General features: G+C 42.4%; 1 long non-coding RNA gene across 1 annotated transcript; it reads right to left on the bottom strand.

Annotated features, from left to right (window-relative positions):
• Positions 1-1273: 1273 nt before the first annotated feature.
• On the bottom strand, positions 1274-8164 carry LOC306797908. The gene is made up of 4 exons (XR_013773224.1): positions 7543-8164; positions 6621-6729; positions 4600-4772; positions 1274-3879 (listed from the first exon to the last, which is right to left on the bottom strand). It is a non-coding gene; the product is annotated as an uncharacterized lncRNA (long non-coding RNA).
• Between the last annotated feature and the right edge of the window lie 833 nt (positions 8165-8997).

Raw genomic sequence — 8997 nt, 5'->3', positions numbered from 1 at the left:
TCAGCTGTTGTGTGTCTACTCAAAGGTCAGGCATCAGGGCAAATTCTAGGGAGAAACACAAAACTCTTAAGGATAAAAAACTGAGGTAGGGATTCATATAAAAAGAGTATTATGAGCAAAAATTATTATCTTATTGGAACCTAGAGACTAAGGCATTTATTTGTCTTTCAGTCTTGATAAAGTTAATTAACAGATCTTAGGACAAATTGTTTATTTATGAAAGAGCCAGCTATTTATGTGATAGTCACCCTTACTACTCCTATTTAGTTGATTAATCTCTAGAATAATCTGAGGTCCTGTGTGAATTAATAGTAGTAGGTACTCATGTTGGATGGGGTGCTTGTCATCCCAAAATGTCAGCTACTTTCGACTCTGCCAGCAATTACCTGCCAAAAAATAAACAAATCAAAAAAAACCAAAACAAAACAAATCAAGACAAACAAAACCCAAAAACAAAACCAAAAACAAACACCAGAAAAAATGGTTTAGAAAATGAAAAAAAATCAGCACTCTGGTAGCCCTCAAAAACCTTTTTCATCAGGAAAAGAAAAATCACCGTCTTCCCTTGATATCATTGGAAAGGTTAGCAGTTAATGAAGGTTGTGCTGATAAGCTGAGCTGAAACAGCACAGCACCACTACTGTCAAAAGAGCAAGAAAAGCTTTATCAGTTTTCGGGAAGCCTGTTTTTTGTTAGATTGCTTTAAAACAAAATTATATCAGAGAAATGAATGGCAGAATTTAGGAGTTAATGCCAGAACAGAATATAAGACAACTTCCTGGTGCATGCTTGCTCTGCAAAAATGTTGTGGTTTCCTCTGTCCAGATATAGCACAACTACTTCAGCTGCACCTAAACCACCACCACCAGCAACAAAGGCACACAGGAAAAGGCAGATTTGAAATGTCCTGACATTTTGACTGTGCTGTTGGAGTTGCAGGAGATCATCACTGGGCACATTCCACTATTTTTGGAGAAGCTGTTTAAAGTGTATTCCTCACCCAGCATCTTGCCTGTCCAGAGATGGGCTGCAAAGATTAATGCTGAAATATTCCAGGATGAAGAAAAGTATCAAATTATAATATGCTGGCAAATAAATTTTTGTTGATGATGTTCATATGGACCACATATACATTGCATACTGGTCTTCAGAGAAGAATAGAGATAAAATTATTTAAGTCAAATTTGTCAATTTATTTTTATTTTAAATTTGTCAATTTAACAACATTGTATATTTCAGTACATTGAACAAAAATATAAATGCATACCAGAAAAACTCTTCAGTTGAGAATTTATTTTAGTTACTTTTTACTGTGTTTATGCTCTCTGGTCAGTATACAGTGGAACAGAGCAGTCACCATGCCAGAAAATTTTGTTAGAATGAGGAATTCCACCACTATGGAAATAGGAAAATTTAGGTTCCCACAGACTAGTGTCAGGCAACCCCTGACTGCTCTGGCCATAATAATTCTTGCTTTCTATATCTTTACACTATTCTGATCATGGATCATAAATATGGCTCCACATATCTTCCCACTGATCTCATGCTTGGAGATAATTGTTTGCATTTGCCCATACGACATTCCCCTCTGCTGATTTGCCTTTAGATATCACTAGCTCTCAAAACTGCCCAAGTCCCTAGGAGGAGACAGTACTGTCCCATACCCACTACATCAAAAATACAAGCTGTAAAGTAGCTACTGCAAGTCCACCTTATCATATAATCACCACAGGCTGCAAAGCATCTCTTAACTGAGTCTGAGATCACCTTTCACTGTTACTAACAAAGAAAATTATGCCAATTAGGCAAATGTAAGTTATCAAAGCAAATGGTTAAGTGGTTGAATAAAGAATTGAAAATTGAGAACATTTAAAATGTAGGAACCTATCTTTCCTTCGTTTTGAGCCTTAAATATTTCTCCCTCTTCTTCCTGATTTCTCTGAAAATACATTTCCAATGCATTCACTAGAAACAACTGTTTATGTGAAACATAAATTATGAAGCATCTAGTTAGATTTACTGCTTTTAATTCACTCTAAGTTCTATACAGAAAAAAAAGATGAGTCAATATCACAGGCAGTTTTGTTCTCTGGATTCCCTCTTCTTTTTACCAGCTTTAGGTTGTACATATTGTACATATCCTCAACCCAACATGAAGTGCTTCCAGTTTTCAACTCGACTTCTACCCCTGCTGCAGAGCTCTACCTCCTGCATCCAGCACCCCTGTAATCCCTCCATGCCAATCCTGTGTCCCACTCCATCCCACTGGCAACACTGGTGTTTGGCCTCTCAATTGCACAAAGAGCAGAAAATCATTGGACCTAAAGCAGCAAATGACTGAAGTGCCTGAGAGCTGTGCATGCAATGACTGGCTGCTCCCCCAGTGTGGGATCCAGCAGGGTCTCTTTCTGGTTTTGGCAAAAACTCAGAAACCTAGTATCTCTGAGATATTATCCCTCACTTCCTTTGCCAAATTTGACTGAGGTGATACTGCTGATGGAAAAGGAGAAGGGCAAGTGGAAGGAAGGAGAAATTTGGGCAAAGACTGACAGGCAGAGCTGTCACATCATCTTTGTTTTGACAGAACAACAGACTATCACTGCCAGCCAACTCTGAAAACATTATGTCCTCAGATGCTGTGCTGTGTTTGGTTTGTCCTCTCCTTTCCAAGTCTTACTGAAAATGAATACCCAGAGGGACAGATCCCTCAGCCACACTGCAGGATTGGAAGAGAAGCCTCTCTGAAACAGAATGTATGTATGCTTCTCCGTCCACCCAACATCCATCCTGGCAGTGTTTGAACGAGATGCAAAAACAAGTGGGTCCTAAAATATCGTTCATACATACAAATTATCACAGCCCAATTCCATTCACCACATAACTGTTCTATAATTTGGAAACAAGCTATTTGGTGGCATGACAAATCCAAGACGTCAAATTCTGATTGCACAGACATTCATTGTTCTGTTGCCATTAATACTCCTAATCTACGCCAGTGGAAATTATGTGCTTGTATTAACAACACATGAACCAGACAGCTGTGAGGATTACTTCTAGCCAACCACCTGCTCCCCAGTCCTAGAGAGACTTCTGGGAAAGACGTACTCCCAGAACTGTCCTTCAGGTGTGTGTGGAGGAGGAGGAGGAGCTCTAACTGAGGCAATCTGAGGCAGAGAGAGTGCTTAGAAACATGAACTATCCCACTATCCAACCACATTACTCTGGGCTTCCTTTTCTTTATGGGGAGGAATGGGTGAAGATAAAAGGTTTCTGAAGTTCTTCACAAGCACATGGGAATGAAGGCTCTCACTTCCCTGCCCTAGTGTTAGTGTTCTAAGAGCACAGCAACACAATCATGTGGCTTTCCTGGCCTGTTATGGCTGTTTCTCTGTGCTTGTCCTCAGAACTTCTTCCTTGTCAGCCCAGGTCTGGTTCTCACTGAAATGAATCATGCACTGTGTACACTGCTCATCCTTAGGCAAAATATCTCATGGAAATGCAACAACAGTTTAGTCACAGCTTGAATTAGATCCACTCAGGCACACACTATGGGGGGCGGGGGGATGTTGATTTGTTTGTTGCATATATACTGGCTGTTAATTTTTATTGCTTGTAAACTTTCTCTCTATAAAATCTGTGTGAAAGCTGGACTACCATGGTAAAGGAAAGTTACCATATGGGGAAAATATGCTTGATTAAAGTGGCTGTTTCCATGTTTGCTCAGTGTTGTGACACATCTTCACATTGGGTAAGGTGATTGGCAGAGAAACAACAGCAGTGAGCACTGATGAGTGTATGCGTCATGTATGAGTGCCTGGAGCTGAGTAGGGCTTGGTTTTGCAAACTTCCCAGCGCTTCCAAGCATGATTAAAGATTTTTCTGCAATAATTAAGAAATTTTTAAAAATAAAATAAGTGTCACATGTCCTTCTTTAGACTACTGAATGCAAAATGAAGAAAAAGCAGTGAGACTGTCTCATGAAGGGAATTAAGGTTAACACTACAAATACTCTACAGAAGGTACAAGTCCATCTTTCCTATGTGTATTAGCTCCCTTCATTCCATTCCATTCCATTCCATTCCATTCCATTCCATTCCATTCCATTCAATGAAGGATAGTCTTCTCCTTAAACCTGAGTTTCCTGATCTATCACAGACATTGAGTATAATCTGAAACTCATATCATCTCCTCTTCCTTCAGCACCCCATCTATAAAATGTGGATAACACTTCTTTAGTCTTTAACCTTCTATATTTCAATACAGTTTACTCTATGTGTTTATGTAAATACATGCTGAGAAATATAGAGACTGTGATTTCCCTGGCCTCTAGCTGATATTACAAAATGATAATAGCTAGCTTTCAGTGAGCAGCAAATATGGTGGACAATTCATTAACTTACCCACTGGTATAAAAATGGACACCAGTTAGACATGTAAGCACTGATTCTCATGATGTGCCACAGATAGCAGAGACATAATACACTGGTTTCAAGAAGTTTTGCACCTTGGGATATTTAAGCATTTGCAGTTTCCTTAGAGAAGAACAAGACTATTAGCTGTCCCAAGCCACTGGGATGGAAAGCCCAAACACAGCCCTGCCTAACCTGTTTCCATTGTGCAGAAGCCCCTGTGCTGGTTACTGTTGGACATCTTCATTCTGTGAAATGGAGAATGGGATGTGGTCCTATTACCACTGCATTCCTTTCAGTAGGCTTTGCTTCAGTCCTTGTAGATGTGATAGCAGATGCTTCTTGTCTCATCTCACATCCATCCTGAAAAAGCATGTGGTTTTTTTTTCAGACTTTCAGCCTGTAGCCAGACATTTTCTTCCTTTGTCAATAGTCTCTCATCATTCAACTCTAGTCTCAATCTCTTTGTTCACAGAAGCTGACCTAGAGCTATTTTTTTATTCAGCTCAAAATATTCCCTGATGTCAAGACAGAAGCCTCTGTGGTCCACTTTGTACTTCCTGCTGGCCTGAGGCAAGTCTTATTCTCATGTGTTCCCTTCACCTCACTTACTTTCTCCATTCAGCTTTCTCCTGATAAGGCCCATGTTCCATGGAATACCCTAACTTGTCCAAGGACTAAGCTTTTCTGAGGTTATGTGAGGGCAGAGGTCCTAGAGGGGTCCTCCCTCCTCGCTGTCCCATCACTGCATGGGACAGAGCAGGGATGCAGCATGTGAGAAGCAGAGCAGGAGCAGAACAGGGAACTAAGGAAGTACTCAGACAAGAGTCCCTTCTGAGCCAAATGGAGCCTAGCTTTGTATTGAGGAGGAGTAAGGTCACCATTAAGCTTCAACTGACTTCTGGTATTTGGACCAGCCTGCCATGAAATCCTCCCCTGCAGCACCAGAGCCTGCTTCATCTGTGAGCTGCTGGTTACAGCTTCTCTAGAAGCACTTGCATGTGCTGTAACAATGGAAGGGAATTCCATTGTTATATGATGAATTAAGTCTCCAGATTACTCTGTGAGGTCTGCCTGAAAACAAAGGACCTTACTTCCTGGTCCTGCATTTGCACCCAGCAACTGCAACCGCAGCGAGGAAAGCCCTTGGGGGAAAAAGTCAGCTCCAATGAAAAAAGAAAAGTATTAGTAATTCTTGCAGGGAATACCTGCAGAGAGGTAAGATGCTCTCCAGTTGCATCAAAAGCTGTGCTGCACATGTATGCACTGTGCAGCAAAAAGCTCTTCCTTTGGGCAGAATGGAGAAATAAGGTAAATCTAGATGGGGATGAAATTAGGATGCATTTCAGAAGACTCCCCACAATGCAGTAATAAAGTCAACTCAGCTGAAAGAGTATAGTGGCACCTTTGATTTTCCAAAGAAAAATTGAAGTGAAATAAGGACAAACAACCCAGATTTTAAATGCTAAGCGTGCTAGTGCTAAGCTGATGTTATTATTTGTAGACCTCATTGTATAATTTTAGACATTTTTGCTGTTCAAGGATGGTTATCCTGGTGACAGTCTCCTTCTCCCAGATCCCAGGGGCAGCTGAAACACCGGACAGTTGGAGTCCAAATGTAAGACCTGAGGCTGGCACTAGTGCAAAGAGTGTTTCTGATGAACATGACTTTCTTTCCATTTTTGTCACCCATGGTTTTGTTCCCTAAACCCTACCTGACAACCCAGGAGCAAAACTGCTTGGTGAAAAGTTTTGCAGTGCATAATCAATTACAGAGGACTAAGAAATAATGTGAAAATCACAGTGATGAATTTTTTTTTTTTTTTTTTACAAGTGGAATAACCAGACTTGCTCTGATCTAGTGATTTATGAGCTAGCTGACAGGTGATAGCTTATGATCCTCACTCAGGGGCCATGAAGTGCTTTCTTTCAAAACTAAGTCCTTCACATACTTTTTAACTTGTGTCATCTAGGCTTTTTCTCTTGGGCTTGTTAGCAATCAATGCCTGCCTAGCCTAAGCATGTTTCAAAATGAAAGGCACAATATGGAATAACTTTTGTGGAAGAATATAAAATTAAATGCAATTTAACTTGGGTGTCAAGGAAAAAAATAATTTTGAGGGAAGCTTTGCCACAGCAAAGCAATCAAATGTTCAAATGTAACCACCTGCCAAGAATTCAGTCACCAAGGTGTATCCTCTTTGGGCTTACCTTTTGAAGCCAAATATGCAGACACCTTTCTCTTGACAATTCTCCCTCAGTCACTCTGAAAATCTTTGCTAAAGCTTTTGATTCCAGCATCACACTAATGGTGTTTTTCCTGGAGGCCAGTTAACAAGAAGAAAAAGGAAAATAAAAGATGTGAGAAAGCAATTTTTTTGATTGCTGAACAATAATTTAGTGCTGAGTTCTGCAGAACATTTGGAGATATGGAAAATGTATGTCCAAAATTAACCTTCATGCACACACAAAAAAAGAGCAAAACATGGGCATAAATGATTACAGTATTTGGTTCCAGATGTGCTAGTCATGACACAACACGCATTAGAAAAAAAAAAACAAAAAACACAACTCACTCTGCACTATCATACTTGTTTCTTCTGTGGTGGCCATGAAAGGCAGCTTTCTAAGCTGAGAGTCCTGGTTGTGGCTCTGTGGTTGGCTCAGACCAGTGCTCTGGATACATGACTTCCCTTCAAGGGTCACTTCGTGGCTTTTGGGAGAACCAAACAGCTACATAGTACACAAAACTAGACAATCTAGGGACTGCAACTCCAGATGTCATGCAGCACTTGGAGATGGAAGTCACTCTGAATTTACTGCCACATACACAGAGCAGAACCGATGAGGATGAGATAATTTACCTTCTTTCCCAAGTTCAGAGCACAGTCTGTTCTGTTGCCAGGTCCATTTAGGTTACACAGATAAAGATTTAGCAAAACATCCTCGACCTTGCCACAGTGTTTTCAAACTGTTTACTGAATTTCAGTGAAAAGAGAGACATTCTGTAGGGAAATAACCAGGAGTATAACACTGCTCTACTACTAGCAGTGGTTAAAATGCCAAGGCTTATTTAAAGAACTCAAATTAAATTTTAGTTTTACAGCACCACAGGAATTGATTGAATGTATGCCTTCTCTCGACAGAGCACTCTGCTCTGTCTGCTGTCGAGGGAGATACTGGGAACCGGACTCCAGCTGGCTGCTGTGCAGTGAATGGTGCTGCTTGCATGGCCAGGACCTCCCTGGGTTTTATCAGACAGTGGCATGGCCTCTTCCTATTAGCACCGTTCTCAGCGGGAAAGACTGCTCTAAATCTCAGGCAGAAGCTGTGCGAGCAAAAACCTTTCTTCTTTTCTCTGGAGAAGGAAATCCTGCACAGTGCCCATGCAGAAGCAGCAGCATCTGTGAGTCCTTCCCTGCCTCTTGCCACATCTCATCTGTGGACAAGGGAGCAATCCAGCCTCTCAGCCCACCCATTTAGCTTTTCTGCAATTCAGCTGAATGCCAAGTGCCCTGTGGCAACTCCCAAATTTCAGCCTTGAAGCAAACCCCGCTGAATCCCAGGGAGACCTGCTGCTCTCCCGTGGCTCCCACAGCTGCGACTGAAACAGCCCCACCTCCTAAAAATACACTCCCTTCTAGCCCGAGAACAGCCTCTTTGAGGGTTGTTTTTTTCTGATCTCATTTATTTCCCATCACTGTGCCTGTGATTACTCTCCCCCAAGCCCTCTCTCTCCCTCCTACCAGCATGCCTTGCCTAATTCCTCCCGCGACATTATCAGCCGGGATGATGAGCAGCTGAGCCCGGTATTAGCGCTGACGCAGGCGGGCTGACAAATGAAAGCGTGAGCGCCTCCCGGAGCGCTTTCCCGGGAAGCGGAGCTGGAAGCTGACGGCTGGCACAGAGCGAGAGTTGGCGGCTCCCGATCCCCTTCCCCCGGTGGCTCGGGGCGCAGAGCGACACAGGGGAAAGCCCCATATGCTTCTCTGCCCTCGGCTTGCCAAGAGCCCCCGACTACCCGGCTGATCCGGGCCCTGCCCAGCGCCGTGTCGCACAGGCAGCCGGCAGCTTTGCACAGGGATTCGGTGCTTTTTATCAGGGCTCTTACCCATGCATTCACCCTAAGGATCACCAAACCTGCGTGGTGTGGCTTCCCATAGCCTACTCTAGCAGGAAATGGAGGGAGATGAAGCACCATTTGTAAACCAAGGCACGCCCTTAAGTCTTCCTAGAAGAGGGATTAGATCCTCAGATTTTCAATGCTCACTGCTCCAAGGCTAGGTAGTGCCACATCCTCCATCCACCAGTCCTGACTCAACTGGGAAGCACTTGGGATTCTTCTTAAATCTCAGTCCCTGGCATCAGCTGTAAATATGTGAGTTCCCCTTTGTTCCAAAGAAAGGTGAGCTTCCGGTTCTGCAGTTGAAAATGTCTACTGAGCAATGATGAGCAGTAATTTTACATGATAAATTCTAGCTGACTAGATTAGAAGTCTGTTTTCCCTCAGAAGATCCTGCACAATACCTTGAGCTGTTTCTTCCACTACAGTTACTGTGATGATCTGCCAGGAAGTCACATCAAGAAA

The sequence above is a fragment of the Erithacus rubecula genome (assembly GCF_903797595.1).
Source record: "Erithacus rubecula genome assembly, chromosome: 2".
NCBI classification, from domain to species: domain Eukaryota; kingdom Metazoa; phylum Chordata; class Aves; order Passeriformes; family Muscicapidae; genus Erithacus; species Erithacus rubecula.
Note: the sequence above shows the minus strand (reverse complement) of the source record. Positions and strands in the feature narration are given on the sequence as shown.